Genomic DNA, 24,184 nt, shown 5'->3' on the forward strand with positions numbered 1-24,184 from the left:
TTCGGTGATCCTCGCCAAAAACAAGCCACCCTCTCCATAAATACCCCCTTGTTGGCCACATTGAATATACCCCATACGGTGTATGTTTGTTTCATTCCTCGTATTTGTTCTACAAAAGGGTTAGTAAACATTTCATTCACTTACTGAACTGTGACAATGTTCCTCTGCAGTAAAAGATCACAATGCAGTTCAGAAACACAAAAAATCTATCTCAACAGTTATAAGCTTTTATAATATTATACCAGGCTTCTACAAAGCGCGTATGTCCACATGCAGCATGGCATTATAAAACCCGGAAGGGCATTCATACTTTTGTAACAAAATTGGGAGGAATGGACACAAATGGTAAGAAGGGTACACAATATAGAGATTTTGTTGCAGGGAAGATGATTTTTAAATCTGAATACAAATCAGTGCTTCAAACTGTGTCCATGTCAACTGTGTCGACATCAGGTCAAAAAACAGTGCAAACCCCCATGTCGACCTTTTGACTGTCAACCTTGCCCATGTCAACCTAATGCTTGTGTCGACCTAATGTCCTGTCGTCCTTGACCCATGTCGACCTTGACCCATGTCGACATTGCCACCTGTCGACCTAGTGGTGTCGACCTAGTTGGTGTAGACCTAACAACCCACACCCATTTCAAGTAGTTGGGTAGCGTTACTCCCCCCCAAAAAGTTCAGAAAACTTCTGCTCCCCAGGGATTTTCCCATTCCTCTTGTTCCCAAAATTTTGGGGGTGGAACTTTGGGTAGGCTCATAATAATATGAAATTGTTATTATACATTGAAAACCATACCCTAAACCATACCATACCAAAGTGCACCCCAAATTGATTGCAAAATAGTAAAAACAAGCTATCTTGAAAGAAAAGTTTTATTGCATGACCTCACCAATCACCATCACTACTACTGCTGCACCGCCGCGGATGCTGATTGAATGAGTATGTACATGGACAATAGTGCGCGCATGCAGTGGTGGTTACATGGTGCACACACATACATTTTGTCATTCAGTTGAGACAGTCAGGTATTGAGCGAGTGAGATTGTTCCTTGTGTTCAAGTGTTGACATGCCAAAACATGCATATTTTGTAGGATGTGCTTTACCTCACAGATTAGTTGGAAGAAGTAGGCTGATTTTTAAAACTTGTGGTTTTTAGTTTTAAGTTTTTTGACGTTAAGGGTGACATTCTATGCTTTGAGATAAATTCGCGTTTTTTTTATCGCACCACTTCGCCCAAGATTGGGCCGTTTTTCGCATATTTAATGAGTTCCGAAAAACGGGCCAAATAGTGCGAATAGGTGCGAGGTGGTGCAATGTCTTTAGTCCTGCAAATGTGCGATTTTCATGTCTGAAAATCGCACGTTTGCAGGAAAGCGCAAACTAAAAAAAAAAAAACGAGCGCGGGGTCCCCTGCCAGAGCATAACCAGCCCGGGCTCATTGAGCCGGTGCTGGTGACATAAAATCAGGGTCCCCGAAAAATAGGGGTCCCCTTGATTTAATGAAACCAGCACCAGGCTCAAGGTCCGGCGCTGGTTCCCAAAATACGGGGGACAAAATGACTAGGGGTCCCCCGTATTTTAAGAACCAGCACCGGACCCAACCAGCCAGCAGGGTAATGCCACAGCCGGGGGACACTTATTATATAAGGTCCCGCGGCCAAAGCATTATCCCCGTGGCTGGTCAGCATGGGCAGGGGTCCTGGGGAAGTGGGGACCCCCCCAATGAAGGGGACCCCCCCTCCAGGACTTACCAGCCCATGCTGAAAGTCCGGGGCTGTCCCCGATGCCCCTGGGCGGTGGGCATCGGGCTGATGGATTGTGTAAAAAAAAGAAAATAAACTATTGTTTTCTACTGGCGAACTATGAGTCCCAGCAAGCCTACCCCAGCATGCGGGGCATTAAAGGTCCCGCTGGCACTTGTAGTTCTACAGTACAAAAAATAGTTAAATAAAACACACTGACACCCTGTAAAATAAAAGTTTAATACACACATAACACACACATACTGATACTTACCTACCTTGAGTCCGTAGGTCGGTCCCTGGGTCCGGGCTCCGGGGCTCCAGGGCAGAAGAGTCCGGTTCCGGGGCCTTGGTCCTGGTTCCGGGGCTGGTCCTGGGGCTCCGGGGCTGGTCTGGGCTCCAGGATCCGATGAAGTCCACAGGGGTACCTGAGAAAGGAAATCCTACTCACCTGGTCCCCGGCGACGACATCGGCATCTTCTCCGGCAGACGCGCTGCTCCCGCCTGCTGTGGTACCCGCTCTCGGACTGGAGAGGCAAAGAGATTTTCATCTTCCACGCCTTTCCTCCGGATGATTCTATTGGCCGCCTAGCGGCCAATCAGGAGCCGCTAGGCCGCAAGGCGGCCAATAGTGGCATTCGGGAGGCGGAGCCGCACGATGTACACAAACACCGTGCGGCTCTCTGCTGTCCGGCTGGTTTCGGGTGTCGGTTTGTTTTTTTGCCAAGACCCTTACCTGGACTACGTCGCCCCGGGAAAGGTGAGTATGGTTTCCTTCCACAGCTTCCACATGGATTTCGTCGGACTCCGGACCGCCGACAGCGAGGACGACATGGACAGCGACGTCGACATGGAGCCAAAAGATGACACAGGACCAGAAGACAACACAGGACCAGGGCTACCTACGGAAAGAAGATAGGTAAGTATTAGTATGTGTGGGCTTTGTATGTATTAAAGTTTTATTTTAAGTATGTGTCAGTGTTTTTTATTGTACTATTTTTAATACTGTGGCACTACAAGACCCAGCGGGCCCTTTAATGCCCCGCAGGCTGGAACTTGTGGTTCTCCAAGTCCCAGCTTGCGGGGAGGCTTGCTGGGACTTATAGTGCCCCAGTATTAGACAATAGTTTAATCTTTTTTTTACACCAAGATCAGCTCGATGCCCACCGCCCAGGGGCATCGAGGACAGCACCAGGCTTCAGCCTGGTCAGATAAGTCCTGGAGGGGGGGGACCCCTTTATTGGGGGGTCCCCACTCCCCCAGGGCCCCTGGCCAGGCTGACTGGTCGGTAGGGCTGAATGCTTTGGCCGGGGGGACTTGTATAAAAAGTCTCCCCCCCGGCTGTGGCATTACCCTGCTGGCTGGTTTGGCCTGGGGCTGGTTCTTGAAATACGGGGGACCCCTACTCATTTTGTCCCCCGTATTTTGGGAACCAGCCCTGGACCTGGAGCCTGGGGCTGGTTGTTAAAAATCGGGGAACCCCTATTTGTCGGGTTCCCTGATTTTTAATTACCGGCCCCGGCTCCTTCAGCCTGGTGCTGGTTACAGCTGTGGGGGGGACCCCACGCCGTTTTTTTTTATATATTTTTTTTATATATTTTTTTACACTAAAGCCTGCACGGATCTGACTGATCCGTGCAGGCTTAAAGCAAATACGACAGGGAAAGCAAGGTGTATTTTCCTGTCGTATTTGCGTGGGTGTTTCACACCACTTAGCAGCCGTATTATCAGTACGGCTGCTTAGTACATCAGGAACCACCATTCTTTTGAATGGTGATTTCTGTCGTATCCTATCGATGGTGTAGACATTCGTATTTGTAAATACAAATATGAATGTCCCATCATTAGGAATACGAATTGTTGTATTTTCGGGATTGTAAATCCCGAAAATACAAATTCGTAAAAAAAAGGTGTATTTCTCCCTACGAATACACCTTTTTTCTACGAATCCATTTTAGTAAATGTCCCCCATAGACTGAGAATTACATACATTGCACATGATGACAGAAGTAGTACTTTGCAGATGTCAGTGACATATAATGAGAATTACATACATTGCACGTGATTACAGTAGTACTACTGTGCAATTGTCAGCAACATATACCGAGAATTACATTGATTGCACATGATTACAGACGTGGTACTGTGCAATTGTCACTGACATATACTGAGAATTACACCCATCACACATGATTACAGAAGTGGCACTGTGCAATTGTCACTGACAATACCTTTATTACAAATGTACGTAACTTCCCCCCAGCTGAATAATTAGAATAAGACAGCAATATTATTTATTAAATAATAATTAAGGGACAATGTTACAGTGTGTTTTTCTAACAGGGACAATAAAAGTCTGTATGATGGGAGCAACAATTTATATTTTATTATGTGACCACCAATTAGATTTCTTAAATAATAAAATTTGTTTTATCATAGAAACATTTTTTTTCCCATATTAGTGATCAATGAATATTGTCCCATTAATTTAATAAAGTATTGCTACCTTTGATTATATATTCCCCCCCCCCCCCCCTAATAATGATTGTTGTCTCCTTAGAAGCATATAATTGCACGCAAAAAGGGGTGGGGTCACGGGTTATATACAGTCACTGGTCTAAGGCTTTGCACTACACCCCTCTTTCTCTACCACCCTCATAGTAACTGTATTATACCTACTTGTGTGCTGATTTTGCCAAGTGTAAAACTGCTGCACATATCCCAATGTTTTATCAGTATATAGAGGTGAGTGGATGACGGTGTTATGTTATGGTTCGACAATTAGATATATACACAGTAATCAGAGGTGTAACTAGAACTTCATGGGCCCCATAGCAAAATACTGAAAGGCCACCCCCCCCTCCTGGCCAAACCCCCCCCCCCCCCCCCCCCCACCCAGCGAGGGGCAGCGAGGGGGATAGAGACATAAAAAACATAAATGGAATACTGTAATAATTATAAAATGATTTAAAAAATGCTACAAGCACTTATTGTCTCAATAAACCCCCTCTGCCACTGTGGGGATAAAATATCAGGGAGGTGGGGGTGAAACAGGATTTGGCATTTTGCCATACCAGGACAGCAGCAGCACAGATGTAACTCCAGTGCTCAGTGGGACCTGTCCACTGACTGCAGGTGACTGATGGGGCCTCTAACACTGTGCGATGGAGTACCATCCATGCTGCTGCGGCCATGGTATTTCTGATCCCTGACACCCTACTCCGATCTCTCCTGCCCCAGCCTTCCTCTCCTCCCCCGCTCCACTAACCCGTCCAGCTCCTCTTGGTGGCCCGGGTCCTCCTTCCCTGCCGGCCGCCATTTCATACTTGCAGCGCGATCGTTGCACGCTCCTCCGCTCCACACACCTGCATGTAATTGCCGCGCTGTGTGACAGGGTGCAGGGGGAGCAGCATTCCGGTGCCTCCCTGCACAGACTGCCGACGCGGATCGTGCAATTATTAACCTAAGTTAATGTTTAGAGCGCTTATATATGAGTGGTTGTCTTAACGAGCAGCTGCTTATGGGGGTGGTCAGTTCCCCAGAAATAAAGAAAAACAGAAACAACAAAATTAAGCAACGCTTTCACACAATAATTATTGAGAGTGTATGCATCAATCTAATCATAAAAATGTAATAAAAAATTACACATAAGAATACAATGATAAAATAACAGTAGAATTAATAGGACCTCTATTAAATATAGTCACCACTGATGATTGGTGGACCTGCTCTGGTCTTGGGAATAAATGTCCAATAGAACTTGGAGGGAGTCCGTCCATTTAATTTTGTATATAACCTGTGGATGCTTGGTTGTTGGCCAGTTGGCAAAAGTTGGTATAGCCAGCCAGGGAAACCTTTCTGTTAGCGCAATCCGATTTCAGGAATAATGGTCGGTCTGCAACCTCACCCGTAGGAAATTAGGACAGGATCAGATCGTTCAGCAGGAGGTCAAATGACGATTTGTGGCAATTGACAGTGTGACTTTTCTCTGGAGGATGGTCCAAACGCACCAACGCGTTTCGCTGTGCTGACTCGGATCTTCATATTATGCAGCAGGATGTCAGCGTCAGCAATCTCTCTGGATCAAAGCAGGGCACAATGGACTCATGGGATTTGTAGTTTATCGTTAACTGCACAAAGTGTGACCAGTTAAAGTTAAACTACAATCCCCATGATGCCACCGTGCCTGCTTTTCTGTCTATAGCCTAGATACCTCTGAGGTAACTGAAGCTTAATCCCGGCGGCAGCTGCCTTCACATTGTGCCGTCATCGTGGCACTCTCTCTAAGCGCCAGCTGCGTAATAGTCGGGCTGGGCTGCCTGGTGGTGTGACAGGGCGCAGGGGGAGCAGCGGGCCCCAATACAGCTCGGGCCCCATAGCAGCTGCACCCCTTGCACCCTCAGTAGTTACGCCACTGAAAGTAATACCCACTATCACTCGAGTAAGAATTGGAAATGACCTTTTATCAACAAAATATATCCCCCGACACTTGGAAGTCCCACCCCCGAGATCTGATTGGCCCACAGGCCATTCAGTCATATATAATGGATAACCATTGATAGCTAAAACTATCGCTGGTTATCCATCAAATAGTTTACTACTATCGATTGCTAGGTGGAGAATCACCATCGATGGCAACCATCAATGGCATCTGCACCAATGGCCATCCCTAACAATAACATTGTTAAACCTTCCTCTATTATAAAAACAATTTTTTCTTAAAATTGTTACATATCCCTTCATCCACCCGCCAATTACTCTCCCAACCACTGTAGTAAATCCATAGGTTTGGTGGTAAAACGCAAATCAAAGGTGATTATTTGTACATTTCCCCATTCCCCTTTGAGGCCTGTGAATCAGGACAGTTGGGATATGCGCTGTTCTGCCCCCACTTATCCCTAAACACAATTTGAGACTGTTTTGCTTTAATTTTTTGCTGTATGGCGGCCATCTTGTCCCATGACATCATTATGACATCACAAAGGCTCTGTGGCAGAGGAATTTCTGGCAGCATCAGGAGAAGAAGCTAATATTTTGCTTCTGTGCTATATCTCTATATTTTGGGATTATTTACCTGATATTGTGACATAATGGGCTGTCTGTGCAGTAAACTGTGCATCCCTGCACCCAGCAGGAAGGTAAGTGCGCTGTTATATTTATGGGTTGTACTGTGCACATACAGAGGATTATCACAGGCCGCAATAGGGGGGAGCTCAGCCGATATTGGGTGTTTCTCAGTAGATTGGGCGGTGATTTGTCTAGTTCTGTAACCTACATATGGGTGGATAGGTATATTGTACTTTTATTCTCAATATGCACAAATTTCCACACTTTAACTTGTATTGAACATCCAATACTGCTCTTCACCTCTAGGGGGGGAATTCAAGTGTTTTTCATGCTGGCGACCACTAGATGGCACATTATTGTTATGTAGCATTAGGGTACATGGTGCTCCCTGTATGTAACATTAGGGGTACATGGATGGGTGACACTCCCTGTAGGTAACATTAGGGGTACATGGATGGGTGATGCTCCCTGTATGTAACATTAGGGGTACATGAGTGGCACATGCTCCCTGTATGTAGAAACACTCACATTTCACCATTAGCCTCACAGGATCTCACATTATCAGGATTGAAGCATCCATTTCCCCACCTTGCTGGGCTTTGTAGTTCGGCAGCACTTCTGCTGCTGTCGCATAGGTCCTTCTCCTACCAGTAGCTGCCTCCTGCCTGACTCTAACTGCCACTAACTGCCCATGCCCCCTGGTGACCAGGGTTGTCAGATCATACATTTTGATATGCGCACATAAGAATTACACAGGTTTTAGGAGTCAGTTCATACCCACAGTCATTACATTCGATGAGCAGTCACGTTTAGCCCCAGAACATGTGTTAACAAATATTGACTGCTCATCGGATGTAATGACAGTTGGTATGAACTCTGACCCCTGGGACCTGTCTAATTCATATCTGCTCTTATTAAAGGGATGATCTGGCACCCCTGCTGGTGCCAGATCATCATACCAAGGAAAACACAGGATGCAAGAGGGGGGTTTCTCCCAACATGACCCATTCCAGGAGGGACACAATGCTTTGTTCCTGGGCTTCACTCTGATATTATGATTGCTGTCAGCTTGGTTGAACTAGTTACTTACTAAGAAAGGTGATAGCAATCCTAAAATATAAATAGGGATGGACAACAACCATCGATGATTCATAGCCATTGATGGTTTATGGCTGATGTACAATAAAACATTTTTGCCATCGATGGGTTAGAATCAGATGGTTTGCCTTCATCGATGGTGCAACATTACACCTGTGATGCCCTGCCCCTGGAACTGATTGGTCCATGAGCCAGTCTGTCACATAAAAGGGATGACCATCGGTCGGAGAAAATACAATTACATACTGTAGATGGCTACCATCGATAACTACATGCAATATCACCATCGATGGCAAACACCGATGGTCATCCCTAATTAAGAGAGAAGTCTTAGAAGAGAACATTTTCTCCATTCTAGAATGGATCAAGTTGAAGGTATGTAATATTGTAGATTATGTATGTACTAATGCATACCACCTGGTGCCCAGGGACATGGTCACTTGGTCTCACCAGCGAGTGTCACCCTAACAATGGTTACATATTACTGACAGTATATAAAATTTAGTGAATATACAGTAAATAAGCTGAGCGGATCTGCTTATCTCCATCATTATATATTGCTATAATCTTATTATAACTGCTGACCCCGGTACTAATAGTTAGGTACTTGTGGAGTATCACGGCTCCCACGACCTGCATCGTATGCAGATCGTATGCTAAAAATCGCATCGCATCGCATGTGCCATACGATGGCATACGATGCGATGCGATGTTTTACCGATTTTTTACTATTTTTGCTCAAAAATCGTATGCCATTGCATAACATCGTATGCCATATGTAGTGGCATACGATGTCATACGATGCGATACGATGTTTTACCGATTTTTGAGCAAAAATGGTCAAAAATCGGTAAAACATCGAATGACATCGTATGCCATATGTAGTGGCATACGATGTCATACGATGCGATACGATGTTTTACCGATTTTTGAGCATTTTAGCTCAAAAATCGTATGCGATCGCATCGGATGCCATACGATGGCATGCGATGCGATGGCACACGATTTTGGACTGAAATGCATCAGAATGCATTGAAATGTGTATTAAAGTAGTGAAATGCTCCCAAATGCCATATTTCATAGTGCACCACCCCCACTATCAACGTCAACCCGAAGCGTGGCGAGCGCAGCGAGCCCGCGAGGGGCGGTGGTACGCGTCCTACGACCTTTTCATACCCCCACTATCCACGTCGGCGTGGAGTTGAGAATAGAATAGTGTGGCGAGCGCAGCGAGCCACCGAGCCCGAAGCGTGACGAGCGCAGCGAGCCCCGCGAGGAGACGCGGATACCTGTAAAGCCCGCGAGGAGACGCGTATAGCTGTGAAGGTATCCGCGTCCCCTCGCGGGGCTCGCTGCGCTCACCACGCTTCGGGCTCGGTGGCTCGCTGCGCTCGCCACACTATTCTATTCTCAACTCCACGCCGACGTGGATAGTGGGGGTATGAAAAGGTCGTAGGACGCGTACCGCCGCCCCTCGCGGGCTCGCTGCGCTCGCCACGCTTCGGGTTGACGTTGATAGTGGGGGTGGTGCACTATGAAAATGGCATTTGGGGGCATTTCACTACTTTAATACACATTTCAATGCATTCTGATGCATTTCAGTGCAAAATCGGGTGCCATCGCATCGCATCGGATGCCATCGTATGGCATCCGATGCAATCGCATACGATTTTTGAGCTAAAATGCTCAAAAATCGGTAAAACATTGTATCGCATCGATGGCATACGATGTCATGCGATGTTTTACCGATTTTTCACCATTTTTGCTCAAAAATCGGTAAAACATCGTATCGCATCGTATGACATCGTATGCCACTACATATGGCATACGATGTTATGCGATGTTTTACCGATTTTTGACCATTTTTGCTAAAAAATCGGTAAAACATCGTATCGCATCGTATGACATCGTATGCCACTACAAATGACATACGATGCCATGCGATGGCATACGATTTTTGAGCAAAAATGCTAAAAAATCGGTAAAACATCGCATCGCATCGTATGCCACTACATATGGCATACGATGCCATACGATGGGAGCCGTGATACTCCACAAGTACCAATAGTTATAACAATAAAGTATAAGCCACAATGGTGAAGTTACAGCTGATTCCACTGCCCTGATCTGTTCTATTGCTTCCATGGTAGAAAGTGCTGGCACTGCGGAGAGTTATGTAGTCACAGCTAATGATGTCTCTTCCTCTGCTCCTTACAGCCAGGCAAGTCTGCTAAGCAGCAGAAGGGAGCGGCCAAGCACATCACCAGTGTGCAGCACCCCAACATTGTGTACCCCCCTACCAGTGTGAAGCCCCCCTTGCCCTGTGCCAGTGTGTCTGGTGAACTGCCAGCGAAGCCCGACCCTAGACAGGCGCGAGAGGCTCATGTGGCAGCAGCAGTGGCAGCAGCCATACACGAGGTAGTGGCATCCTACCTGCTGTTTGAGGGTAAGCTTCCTCCAGGTGCTATGAATGGGATGCTTGTATCTGATCACTAGTCTAATTCTAGTGTTGCTTTGTTCGGGCGCACACACCGGTGGTGCCAACATTACTGTTATGTTCCATCAATGTGACAGGCTGGTAACTAGTACTGTATGTACAGTATGTACTAAGCTGTGAGTTCTATGACTGTCTGGTAACCAGTATATATGTAATAGGCTGGGAGTTCTGTGATGGGACAGGAGCTTGTTACTGTATCTCACCAGCCTGATTCTGCCTTATGGGCCCTACACACATTGCGATGTGTGCAGGGCTACCTAGCTATGCTAGGTCGGGCTGTGCTGCGCCGCTATCGCCTAGCACACAGAGCTGACAGCCCACACACAGAGCGAGCTGTCAGCTCTGTGTGCTAAGCGAGCAGACAGCGCCAGTGTTCTCCGGTGGGAGAACACTGCCGATGCCGAGATTGATGGACTCTGTCCATCAATCTCGGCCAGCGATAAAGACTCGCGGGGACGCGCACGGATGCCGATATAGCCCCCACACATACACCGATGTGAGGGCATTTGCTAAGCGACTTTGCCAAACTAAGCAAAATCGCTTAGAAAATGCCTTAATATCGGCATGTGTGTAGGCCGTATTATACATTATGTTGCTTTATATCTACAGCAGTGTTAATTTCATGCTTTAGTCTTTTTTTTTTAGTCAATTTCCTATATTTGCCTAAATTATTTGTCACATTTTAGTCAAATGTTTTAATTTCGCCTAAGTCAAGTATTTAGTCAGTGGATCTTGACAAACATTTTTGTATAATTTTAGTCATTGATTTAGTTATGGCTGTGCAGGTTATTGATGCTGTAATGGATTTTGCTTGAATACTTTTTATACCTGTCACTATGGGGGAAATTTACTAAGCCAAATACTGCTGAAATATTCGTATTCGTAAATATGAATATATTAAGCGGATTCGTATTTTTGGCATTTACTATGCCAAAAATACATATCATATTTGTATTCATGGCACATTCGTATTTATGAATACGAATGCATACGCCATCAACAGAAGGGATCAGTATGAAATCCCGGCCGCCGAAATGCCGACGGTCGAAATACCAACGCCGGAATCCCGACCACTTAAATGCAGACAAGGGGGGGCTGTGGACCGCCCCCCCCCCCCCCCTTGCAGGCTCGCCACGCAAGGGGCCCGGTGCCTCGCTACGCTTGGCACACTATTTTATTCTCCCTCTATGGGTGTCATGGACACCCATAAAGGGAAAAAGTGCCTGCATTGCCGCGGTCGGGATTTCAACCGCTGGGATTCCTACCACCGGGATTTTGTCCGCATCCCCAAAAGAATACGAATAGGAATCAGCATGCAAAAGAATGGTGATTACTAATTTAGTAAGCAGCCGTATGTAATATACGGGTCGCTAATTACCGACAATTAGCTGGATAAAAATAGAAAAATAAATATTTTTTAAAAATGGAGTGGTGTCATCCCCCCCCTTCCCCCTTCCCCACGGCTATAACCAACCCTAGGCTACCCTAGCCTGTCCTTGTTTTAAAAAATCAGGGAAACTAACAAATAGGGATACCCCGTATTTTTTAAAACCAGCACCAGGCCCAAGGGCTGGTCCTGGTTCCCAAAATATGGGGGACAAATTGAGTAGGGGTCCCCCGTATTTAAGAAACAGCACCAGGCCCAACCAGCCAGCAGGGTAATGCCACAACAGGGGGACACTTATTATATAAGATCCCACGGCCAAAGCATTTACCCCCTGACCAGTCAGCCTGGGCAGGGGTCCTGGGGAAGCGGGGTCCCCCCCTCCAGAATTTACCTGCCCAGGCTGAAGCCTGGGGCTGTTCCCGGTACCCCTGGGCTTTGGGTACCAGGCTGATTGCAGTGTAAAATAAAGAATAATCTATTGTATATTGCTGTGGAACTATGAGACCCAGCAAGCGTCCCCTGCTTGCAGGGACTTGGAGAACCATAAGTCCCCTCATGCGGGGCATTAAGGAGTCCGCTGGAACTTGTAGTTCCACAGCAATACAAATAGTAAAATAACCAAATTGACACGCAATAAAAGTAAAACTTTATTACACCCAGAGCCCACCCATACATAAACTTACCTACCGTAGGTAGGTCTCCATTTATCCGTCCATCCCATGGTCCTTACGAAATCCAATATGGATACCTGTGGAAGTAAACCATACTTATTAGGGTCCTCCGGTATAGATTACGTCCTCTATGTTCCATGTAGGCATCCCAGGGACCTGGCAAAAATAACAAAACGGCTTCCGAACACCAGACCGGACTGTCAGGATGACATGTGGGATGTATGTTTACATCCGAAGGCTCCTCCTCCCAAATAGGTTCAGGAGTCGCTAGGCCGTTGGTAGTCAGTTAGTTTTTTGCCAAGTCCCTAGGATGCCTACATGGAATAAGGAGGATGTGGTCCCCACTTCCCCGGACCCCTGCCCAGGCTGACCGGTCAGGGGGTAAATGCTTTGGCTGCCGGACCTTATATAATAGGTGTCCCCCAGCTGTGGCATTTCCCTGCTGGCTGGTTGGGCCTGGTGCTGGTTCTTAAAATATGGGGGAGCCCTAATAGTTTTTTCCCCCGTATTTTGGAAACCAGGAAATATAGGGAAACCCTATTTGTTTATTTCCCTGATTTTTTAAAACCAGGACAAACTCTTTTTTTTATTATTTATTGAATTTTTTATTTATTTTACACTGCGGCCTGCACGGATCTGACTGATCTTTGCAGGCTGCCAACTCGTATTTGTATTTAGTGGCCATATATCAGGGTTGCCTACCCTCCAGGGAATGGCCGGGAGGGTCCTGGAAATCAGGTCCCCCTCCAGGAAAGGGGGGCAACCCTCCCGCATTGCTGTCCACCTTCCGCAAACTGCAACTCGGCGGGGGGGTCCACGGGTTAAATGACGCGATCGCTGCATTTTAGCCCCGCCCCCGACGTGCAATGCCTGAAATACCACATGGCTCCTCCCCCGAACCGCCGCCTTTCCCCTTCCATAGATGGACACACCCCCTGCTTCACAGAGCTGGCTGCCCTCTCCCGGAGAGGGCAGTCTAAAAGTCGGCAACTATGCAGTATATACGAATACATCTCAGTCGTATTCGTATTCTAAGTATATTTCCCCCCATGTGTTTAGTAATCTAGGTATCAAACAAGTGCAACTCAAATGCTACATTCTTCACAGCAGGTCATTTATTTTCTGCAAATATCAATTCAAGAAAACCATCGTTTTCTTTTGTTTTTTTAATTAAAAATTTGTTTTTAAATAATTAAAGAAAAACAAAACCTTCCTGATACAAGTAAGTAGTACAGAACTAGTCTACTGCAAAATAAAATAAAGCTGTAAGGATGCATATTATAATATATAGCTATTCAGCTAAAGGTAAGTAATTGGCTAGCTACATGACAAAGCGTTGTTGCGCAGCTGCAGCGCAAGTAAGTAAATCTAGGGCCAGAGAGGATGGATAAAACTGTATAAAATATAGTATTATGAATAAGAGAATCCAATAAATCACTCAAAAATATGGTGTCCTGACAAAAATGATACAGGATCTTTGTCTAGTCAGTTTTTAGTCATGACAACCAGAAAGAATATTAAGTCAACATTTTCGTTATTAAAAAAATCCTATTTTCGTTATTGTTAAATTTTATTCACAGAAAAAACCTTTGTTGATGAATAGTTTTAGTCTAAATTTTCATTGACGAAATGAACACTGATCTACAGAGGAGATTGCGCCTCCGCACAGAACTCGCAACCTATTACATAGAGCCCGTAGACAGTACAGGGTACATTTACTACAATGAAAAGAGGTGATGTTGCACATAGCAACCAATCGGCATCTGTCTCTCATTTTCAGATGATACATCATCTGTTGATTCCATTGATAGCAGCAGCAGTGGATGTTCGGAGCTTATTGATCTGGCAGAAACATCCGCAGATAACTGCAGCACCGGCTCTTTTGCGAGCAGTGACTCCTCCCCCAGGTAGGTTGCCGGCACTATAAGCAGGTCCTCCCTGCTCTGGTCGCTGGGGTAGATTTTAGGTCTCTTGTCTTACACACAGGCTGTGATTTAGAAACGGTATCTCCATATCTGCCTGCAGCTGGGGCTGCTGCACAGGTTCTACCACACAGAGCATTGATGGGCTGGTATCCTACTTGTATTACACACATGTATATATCATTATACTAACGAGTGTAACAATATAATAAGAGAAACGCTACATTAGAAATGAAGTCATGTCAGTGATCTGAATGATGCTAGATCGCTCAGATCACTCAGCACAGATCGCTCAGCCAGATCCGGAAGCACACAGCGCAGCACCAGCGCTGTGTGCTGAGTGATCTGTCACTGCCCATGTTCTATATAGGGAGAACACAGGTGATGACTAGATTAATACTTGCATGTATCTACATCTCCTGGCAATGGCGACGCACGGGGCCACACATAACTATCGCTATGGACCCTACACACACAGCGATGTGTGCTTAATTTCTAAGCGATCTAGTCAGATTGCTTAGAAAATCGCTGGGTGAGTAGCCCCATTAGAGGAATCTCACATCACTGTGCACTGTGCTTCCTGTATGGGGCCATCCTTGTCATGTCACACCCATGGTATCAGTGCTCTTATTGGTCCAAAGAGGAATCACCAGTGGCGGATTAGCCACGGGGCGATAGGGGCGGTCACCCTGGGGCCCCCACACATCTGGAGGCCCCCATACCCGCCACCCCACTGCTGCAGTGGCAGGTCACGGGTGGCAGGCAGCGAGATCTGGCAGCGCAGGGTGGGTAGCGCTGGCAGGCAGGGGGTCCCTGCGGCGTATGTAAAGTGAGCGGCGGGGTCCCTGCAGTAGATGGGAACTAGTTACTAGTTCCCATCTGCTGCAGGGACTCTGCCGCTCACTTCACATACGCCGCAGGGACCCCCTGCCCGCCAGCGCTACCCACCCTGCGCTGCCAGATCTCGCTGCCTGACTGCCTGTCACCCACCCTCACGCTGCCCAGGTACGGGGAAGGAGGGGGGGAAATGAGACCTCCATCCGGCGGAGGGGGGAGATTATGCCTCTATCCGGCGGAGGGGGGGGGATGCCTCCATCTGGCGGAGGGGTAATTGATGACTCCGTCTGGCAGAGGGGGGGGGGGGGGGGGGCACAGACCTTTTTGTCCAGGGCCCCCACACACCTTAATCTGGCCCTGGGAATCACACCGATAAATGTACTCAGTAAGGGCCACTAACATGGTGAACATGGTGCAGGCGCTGGTAGCAGCAGGGCAGGGAATAATGAGATGACTTGTACATGGCAAACGTTTGTGTTGTTACAATAACAGTCACTGATCAAAGTCTTTATTTATAGGAAGAGAATCTACAAGACACGTGTGGATGTTGGCTTCCTCTGGGATGACGAGGAGGATGGGCTGCCCAGGGTCGATGTTTAAAACCCGACCAAACCTGGACATCGGACTCACGGAGTCATTAACATCTTATAACGCATGTCCCATAACTTGGGAACTTGCACCTTTGATTTGTTGAAAAGTTTATGTTTAGTGCATTAAACTTAAATCATTAAAGTTTATGCCATGTTTATCTTAAAAGCCTGTCCTGTTGACAGGTAATACCCCTACCCTGTCCCGTTGACAGGTAATACCCCTACCCTGTCCCGTTGACAGGTAATACCCCTACCCTGTCCCGTTGACAGGTAATACCCCTACCCTGTCCTGTTGACGGGTAATCCCCCTACCCCCAATCTCTGTCTTCACAACTCCCTCTCTCCATATCCAGCAAGTTTGAAGCATCATTTTGCTTACACTTTCTGGGGAGTAATTTGGTCACTGAGCAGCCTCTATATAAATCTGTTGTTTCAACAATAAAAAGTAACACAAGTCAATCAGTGTCTGATGTGTTATTTCTCACTAATGTGAATGTTTCCTATTGTACTACTGTATTGGTCTGACCCATACTCATGTGTTAAATAACTGTGGGAATGTAATGTGTAATAACACGTGTACGGTACTGTAGGTTGGTGCAGTACTGTGGGCTATGAGGATCTGTTCAGCTACACTGAGCCCCAGAGGCTACTGATGCTTCAACACTTGGGGGCCAATTTACTAAGGATCACATATACAATATGGTCTGGGTGGGATCTTACCACCCAGGAGCACATTGCAATATGCGATCCTATCAGTAGTATACAGTTACCAGCAGAGGCAGGGACATCGGCTCCAAAAGGTGGCGCCCCTGCAAACTGCTCAGCTGGGTGCCGGGGAGTCTGCAAATGGCAGTAGCTGTGGGATTCAATGCAATGGGTGTGGTATAGAGGTCCGACAGTCGGAATCCCGACAGTCATTATCCCGACGTCAGGATCCCGACTGGCAGGACCCAGACAGTATGGCGAGCGCAACAAAGCCCCTTGCAGGCTCGCTGCACTCGCCACACTGCGGGTCGTGGACCCCCACGAGGAAACATAGCTAAAGGCCGTCGGGAACCCAAATGTCGGTGTTTTGACAGTCGGGATCCCGACGTCGGGTGAATGCCTGTCGGGATCCCGACTGTCTGGACCCTGTCCGGCACCCCAATGCAATTGCTGCCTGATATTAGTACATCAGGCAGCATTAAATCCCACATAGAAACCTAGGGGGGATGCAGCTGCGAGGTATTTATTTGCGGTTAACCCCGAAAAACATATATACGGGGAATTAGTCACAAATATTAAATGATAAATGAGCAATATTATCCCTTGGTGCTGAAAAGTAGCAGCGGGGGGCGGAACAGGGGACAGGGGAACGCTCACCTGCCTCCTCGGGGGGTGCAGCGGCCACCGCTTCTATGGTACTACAAAGTACCGCCCTCCAGAGGCCGGCGCCCTAGGCAAATGCCTAGAGCTGCCTAGTGGTGGCGCCGGCCCTGCTTAAAAGTATACTAAAATAAATAGATGTGCATAAAGCTGTTCAGAATTTGGTACTTGTGTACTAGCACGGCGCCCTCGATATTTGGTCGCACACCATATAATAGCATCACATGCCATACACCTTATGCACTGCGATGCGATTTAAAATTGTATAAGCCCCCTATACAATGTTTAATTGTAAAAGCACCCTAATGGGGGCTTACAATGTTAAATGCACCCCCACGCCACCCACAGTATGAACGTGAACCCGAAGCGTGGCGACCAGTACGCGTCCTCTGACCTTTTCATACCCCCACTATCCACGTCGGCGTGGAGTTGATTTTATATAGTGTGGTGAGCGCAGCGAGCCACCGAGCCCGAAGCGTGGCGAGGGGACGCGTATTACTTTATGTGTATTCCGCGTCCCCTTGCGGGGCTCGCTGCGCTCGTCACGCTTCGGGCTTTGTGGCTCGCTGCGCTCGCCACACTATGTAGAATCAACTCGACGTGGATAGTGGGGGTATGAAAAGGTCGGAGGACGAGTACCGCCGCCCCTCGCGAGCTCGCTGCGCTCGCCATGCTTCGGGTTCACGTTCATAGTGGGGGTGCATTTAACATTGTAAGCCCCCATTAGGGTGCTTTTACTATGTAAAATTGCATTGTATGGCATTGTATTCCATATACAATGCTATACAATTTTAACATTGAATGACATCGGGGGACATCTCGTCACATCGCATACCATCGCATGCCTTATGGTCTGCGATGCGATGGCCGCCGTGATAGTACACAAGTACCCAGAATTTCTTTACCTTCTTTGTTCTGACTTGGAAATGCACTTATCACTCCTGTTTCAGATTGGAGCACATGGCCAGCAAATATGGGAGAAATCCGTAGAACAGAAGGAGATCAAGGTGAAGGTAATGCACATTTCTGACCTTGGGCCTTATTCTAGTTCACTCTTTCTGACAAATTCCTTCTTAGATGGACAAAACCATGTGCACTGCAGGTGGGGCAGATGTAACTTGTGCAGAGAGAGTTAGATTTGGGTGGGGTTTAACTTCAAAGTGAGATCTATATTGCAGGGCAAAAATAAAGCACCCAGTATTTCCCCTGCACAGAAACAAAATAACTCACCCAAATCTAATTCTCTCTGCACATGTTACATCTGCTCCCCTGCACTGCACATTTGTTTGTCCATCTAAGAAGGATTTTGTCAGAAAGAGTGAACTAGAATAAGGCTATGTATGCTAAACCTTCCAGTATAAAATTTAAAATAAATAAAGTTCTGGAGTCTTCTATAAATTCAGAATGACCCCTGTCACAGTTATGTAAGAACCAAGTACACACTTGGTAGCCATTCTTGCAACTTACAGAACATTCTCCTTTCCAGAAGGCAGACATCCTGGTATTTATAGCCTGAAAATGTTAAAATAAAAAAATAATGACATATTGTATGTGCAGTACATAACATTTATTTGTATTAACAATAATCCATAGGGGTACCTGTGGAAGGCAGATGTTTCGTCTTCCGCGCCTCTCCTCCGAATGATTCTATTGGACGCCTAGCGGCCAATCAGGAGCCGAGAAAGTCCAATAGAATCATTCGGAGGAGAGGCGTGGAAGATAAAACATCTGCGTCTCTCCTCAGTACTTCACGGGTACCGGCCGGAATAGTCCGGTGTTTGTTATTTTCTGAAGACCTGGACTAAGTCGGAATGAAGAGGACAGATCTTCGCCGGATGACCTTGGTGAGTTGGATTTCCTTCCACATGTACCCCGTTGGATTTCTTTGGATCCTGGAACCCCGGACTCTACAGCCCTGGAGCCCCTGGACCGGACCCAGGAACCAATTCCCCTGACTCTGCAGCCCAGGAACCAAGGCCCCGGACCCAGGACCATGGAGCCCCGCACCCAGGAACCTACCTACGGTCTCAAGATAGGTAAGTATCAGTATGTATGGGCTTTGGATGTATTAAAGTTTTATTTTTCATGTGTCAGTGTGTGTTTATTTGACAATTTTTAATACTGTGAAACTACAAGTGCCAGCAGGCCCTTTATTGCCCGCATGCTGGGACTTGTGGTTCTTCAAGTACCCGCTTTCGGGGGGGGGGGCTTGCTGGGACTCATAGTTCCACAGTATTAAACAATAGTAATATCTTTTTACACTGAATCAGCCCAGTGACCACCGCTCCAGGGTCACCGGGGACAGCACCAGGCTTCAGCCTGGTCAGGTAAGTCTTGGAAGGGGGGGACCCCTTTATTGGGGGGTCCCCACTCCCCCAGCTCCCCTGGCCAGGCTGACTGGTCAGTAGGGTTAATGTTTTGGCCGCGGGACCTTATATAATAAGTGTCCCCTGGCTGTGACATTACCCTGCTGGCTGGTTTGGCCTGGGGCTGGTTCTTAAAATACGGGGGACCCCTAGTCATTTTGTCACCCGTATTTTGAACCGGCCCTGGAGCCTGGGGCTGGGTTTAAAAAATCGGGGAACCCCTATTTGCCAGGTTTCCTGATTTTGTTAATACCAGCCCCGGCTCTTTCAGCCTGGTGCTGGTTACGGCTGTGGGGGGGACCCCACGCCGTCTTTTTAATTTTTTTACACACTGCAGCCTGCACGGATCTGACTGATCCATGCAGACTGACTATACGAATTCGTATTAGCGGCCGTATAGACATAGTTTACATAGTAGGTAAGGCTGAAAAAAAGGCTTGCGTCCATCTAGTTCGGCCTAGTTATGCTGTATATTATGTTATTATATTTTAAAGACAGATTATGTTACTTATTTATAACCCTGGATATTTTTAGCTAATAAGTGTTTGTCCAACCTTATTTCGAATGTATTTATTGCGGTGGCCGACACCACCTCTCTGGGAAGAGAGTTCCAGAGTTTGACTGCTCTAACCGTAAAGACATTTTTTTCTGCTAGCTGAACAAAATCTTTTTTCTTCTAATCTGTACTCATGCCCCCTCATCCTAGATTTCTTTCTAGTAGAATAATGGGTGTTTGACAGTTCCTTATATTGGCCCCTGATATATTTGTACATGTTGAGCATGTCCCCCCTTAAGGCCCCCATACACTAGGGCGACTTGTCCTTAGGACAAGTCGCCCCCGACTTCCCCCTGAGCTTCCTTGGCTGCTCCCCGGGGGAGCTTGATTAGATTGGCACTTAATGTGCCATTTTTTACATGTGATAAATCGTCTCACATGCTGGTGGGAGCAGGGGGGCTGGGGACGCTGCGGGGGACACAGACGCTGCGGGGGACACAGGCGGCATAGAGCCGGGCAGAGGGAGCCGGGAGCTGTCAGTGTTAGAAAAAAAAGCCTACTGTATACAATGAATGGGCAGCCTGTGATTGGCTGAGCGCTCTCTCAGCCAGTTGCTGACTGGCTAAGAGAGCGCTCAGCCAATCACAGGCCGCCCATTCATTGTATGGGCTTTTTTTTTTTTATTCAGTGCTGACAGCTCCCGGCTCCCCCCGCTCGGCTCTATGCCGCCTGTGTCCCTCGCAGCGTCCCCAGCCCCCCCTGCTCCCTCCACCGCCGCCCCGCCCCACTAGGTCCCAAGTCGGGTGATCGGACGTGCAGCAGGTCCGACCACCCGACGCAGATCCGATGCGCACGGGACCGCGCATCGGATCTGAGGGGACATCAAAACTAGCCGATTTTGGTCCGATTTAGGCCAGATCCGACTGATCTGGCCTAAATCTGACCAAAATCGGCTAGTGTATGGGGGCCTTTAGACATCTCTTTTCTAATGTAAATAGTCCCAAATTGTTTAATCTCTCCTCATAGATTAAATTCTCCATTCCCCTAATAAGCATTGTTGCTCTTCTTTGTATTGTTCTAATTCAATGATGTCCTTTTTATAGTGTGGGGGGCCAGAATTGTACTCCATATTCGAGGTGAGGTCTAACCAATGCCTTGTACGGGGCATAATTACTTTTGAGTCCCTAGTTTCCATGCCCCTTTTGATGCAGGCTAGAATTTTCTTGGCCTTTTTTGTTGCTACATTACATTGGGCACTACACCCCAGTTTGCTGTCTATTAGGACTCCTAGATCCTTTTCAAGTCATGAGTTACCCAGTTCCTCCCCGCTAAGATTATAACTAGCACACTGGTTGTGTCTCCCAAGATGCATAACCTTACATCCACGTTGAACCTCATCTTCCAATTATTCGCAGATTCCTCTAGCTTTTCAAGATCTTTTTGGAGCGTCGTGACATCTTCCGATTATTTAATAATAGCAAAGATGGATACATTGCTGAGCAACCCCTTCCCAATATCGTTGATAAAAATGTTAAATAAAATGTGCCCTAAAACCGAACCCTGAGGCACTCCACTTAGTACCTGAATCGTGTCTGATACGGCACCGTTCACAGCCACTCTTTGTTCCCTTTTACACAGGCAGTTCCCTACCCATCTGCAGATGTTCTTACCCAATCTCATGTCCTCCATTTTATTTATCAACCTCTTGTGTGGATTTTTGCTAACCTCCTCATAGAAACCTAGTAGATTAGTTTGGCATGAACATTTTTTTATGAACCCATGTTGGTTCGTACTGAGTAAACGGTGAAGGTCTAAATATTCCTGGATACCATCCCTTAAAAAAATCCTTCAAATAGTTTATCCACTATTGATGTTACACTTACAGTTCTGTAATTAGCTGGATCCTCCTTTTTTCCTTTTTTTGAATATTGGTACTACCTCTGCTATTCTCCAGTCTTTTGGTACTATACCTGTTGACAGGGAATTGCTAAAGATATAATGTAGTGGGGTAGATAGTTCATCCCTTAATTCCATTAGTACCCTGGGGTGCATCCCATCTGGCCCCGGTGTTTTATTTGTTTTGATTTTGCTGAGCCTCAGTGCTATTTCAATGGGCGTGAAATGAACAATGAGATCTGGCTTGTTTGTCCCATTTGTAGTAGATGTTCTTTCCTCAGTCTGCTCTCCCTTAGTAAACACTGATGAGAAGAACTCATTTAACAGTTTTGCTTTTACCTTATCCTCTATAACACTTTTTCCATTGGTGTCCGTTAATGGACCTATGTTTTCCTTAATTATACGCTTACTATTTATATATTAAAAAAAATGGGGTTGGTTTTCCTTTCAGTGGCTATGCGTTCTTCATATATTCTTTTAGCTGCTTATTTTTATAGAATTGAAATGCTCTTGTTTTATTGTTGATAGCTGACCTTACTTTTTTGTTTAACCATGGTGGCTTTTTTTATTGAATTTACCCTTATTTACTTTTGGAATGTATTTAATAGGTAATGATGTAAGTACATTTTTTAGAGTATCCCACATTTCTTCTGCATTTTTTCCCTTCATAACCGTTTCCCACACAATTCATTTAAGGGCTTCCCTGAATAGTTCAAAGTTCGCTTTTCAGCCGGCTAATACAAATGGATACACCATCGTTGGGTTACAAAGCATTCGTATTTGACTGCTTTGTAAATTACCCTCCAGAACACGAATTTGCATACGGCTGAAACAGCCGTATGCAGTCGTATTAATTCGTATTAAGAATACGAATACGAAATTTCTTATTCTTAGTAAATTTCCCCCATATTGTGTAAGGGTATTGTGGTGTGTAGCATATTCTGTAAGGGGCATGACAGTGTGTCGCATAATGCATAATGGGCAATGCCAGGGGGCATAGCATTTTCCTATGGGGCCCACAAAGTTCTAGTTACGCCTCTGCTGGGACCACTTCCTGGCGCATACCATGCCGGAGGGCTGGCTAATTGGTAAGTGAGTTATCAGTGTTTTGTTAATTTTTGTAAAATTAACCCTACAAGCCATTTAGGGTTGCTTATGTTCAACATACGAATAATGCCATTTATGTTGATTAATTTATTTAGAGCAATATAGTGTGCAGTGCTACTATTACTTGCTAAATTCCCACATGAAATGTGACCACAAAATCACTTTTTTTTTAAATTTGTAGGTGACTCAGGATATGGGTGTCATCCGTTGCTCACGTAACCCACAAAGCCCTGCACAGCACCGCTACAACGCTGCACACATTGCCACCCGCAATGTAGTGGAATGCACCTTTGGGGTGCTGAAAAGCCGATTCAGGTGTTTGGACAGATCAGCAGGTACACTGCTTTACCACCCTACCAAAGTAGTATTGATCATCCAGGCTTGCTGCATGCTACATAACATAGCTCTGGGGCAACCTAATTATGTTGATGTTGGCAATGCAGCAAGTCGTGCAGGAAGCTGAAGCTACACAACATGTGGTAGTTAGGAGTACGTGGAGGGGGGATGTGGTTCGGGCAGAGATGATACGCCAGCATTTCTCGGGTATTTTTGCATGCAAACCTTCACAGTTAAGCAAAACACATATGACATTGTGTACCTTACAAAACAACCCACTGGTTTCTTTTACATTGCACAGGGCCATTTGGGGAATAATGCACACCGCCTGCAAGTTCTGCCATAACTGCTTTGTCATTTCTTTGAAAAATGGTGGTACCTATGACAATATAATGTAAGTAATCCTAACATGGTTGATGTATACAATTCATTGTTAACCCCTTCCTGACAGAGCCAGTTTTTGCGTTCCTGACAGAGCCATTTTTTTCAAATCTGACATGTTTCACTTAAGTGGGGATAACTTTTTTTTGCTTTTACTTATCCCAGTGATTTTGAGATTGTTTTCTCGTGACACATTGTACTTCAAGTTAGTGGTAAATTTGGGTCGATACAGTCTGTTTTTTTTTGTGAAAAATACCAAAATGTCGTGAAAAAATGGAAAATTTTGCAATTTGCAAAATGTCACATTTTCTGCTTGAGAGACAAATAAACATACCACTCAAAATAGTTAATAACTAACAAAGACCATATGTCTACTTTATGTTGCCATCATTATTTCAACCTCCTTTTCATTTTTTTGGAC

General features: G+C 46.2%; 1 protein-coding gene and 2 long non-coding RNA genes across 3 annotated transcripts in view; all 3 read left to right on the forward strand.

The window, feature by feature from the left end:
- The window catches only part of LOC146059907 (uncharacterized), an 80,127-nt gene that overhangs the window by 43,881 nt on the left and 12,062 nt on the right, over nt 1–24,184 (forward strand). The gene's annotated exons all lie outside the window — the stretch shown is intronic.
- On the forward strand, nt 10,314–16,223 carry LOC146058783 (uncharacterized). The gene is made up of 3 exons (XR_014469953.1): nt 10,314–10,358; nt 14,248–14,374; nt 15,745–16,223. It is a non-coding gene; the product is annotated as an uncharacterized LOC146058783 (long non-coding RNA).
- The window catches only part of LOC146059908 (uncharacterized), a 13,761-nt gene continuing 7,706 nt past the window's right edge, over nt 18,130–24,184 (forward strand). Inside the window, exons 1-3 of the long non-coding RNA XR_014470333.1 lie at nt 18,130–18,194; nt 23,228–23,381; nt 23,684–23,776. This is a non-coding gene — a long non-coding RNA (uncharacterized LOC146059908). The remainder of the gene's footprint in view (nt 18,195–23,227; nt 23,382–23,683; nt 23,777–24,184) is intronic.

Source organism: Crinia signifera, chromosome 2 (genome assembly GCF_055691185.1).
Source record: "Crinia signifera chromosome 2, ASM5569118v1, whole genome shotgun sequence".
NCBI lineage: Eukaryota > Metazoa > Chordata > Amphibia > Anura > Myobatrachidae > Crinia > Crinia signifera.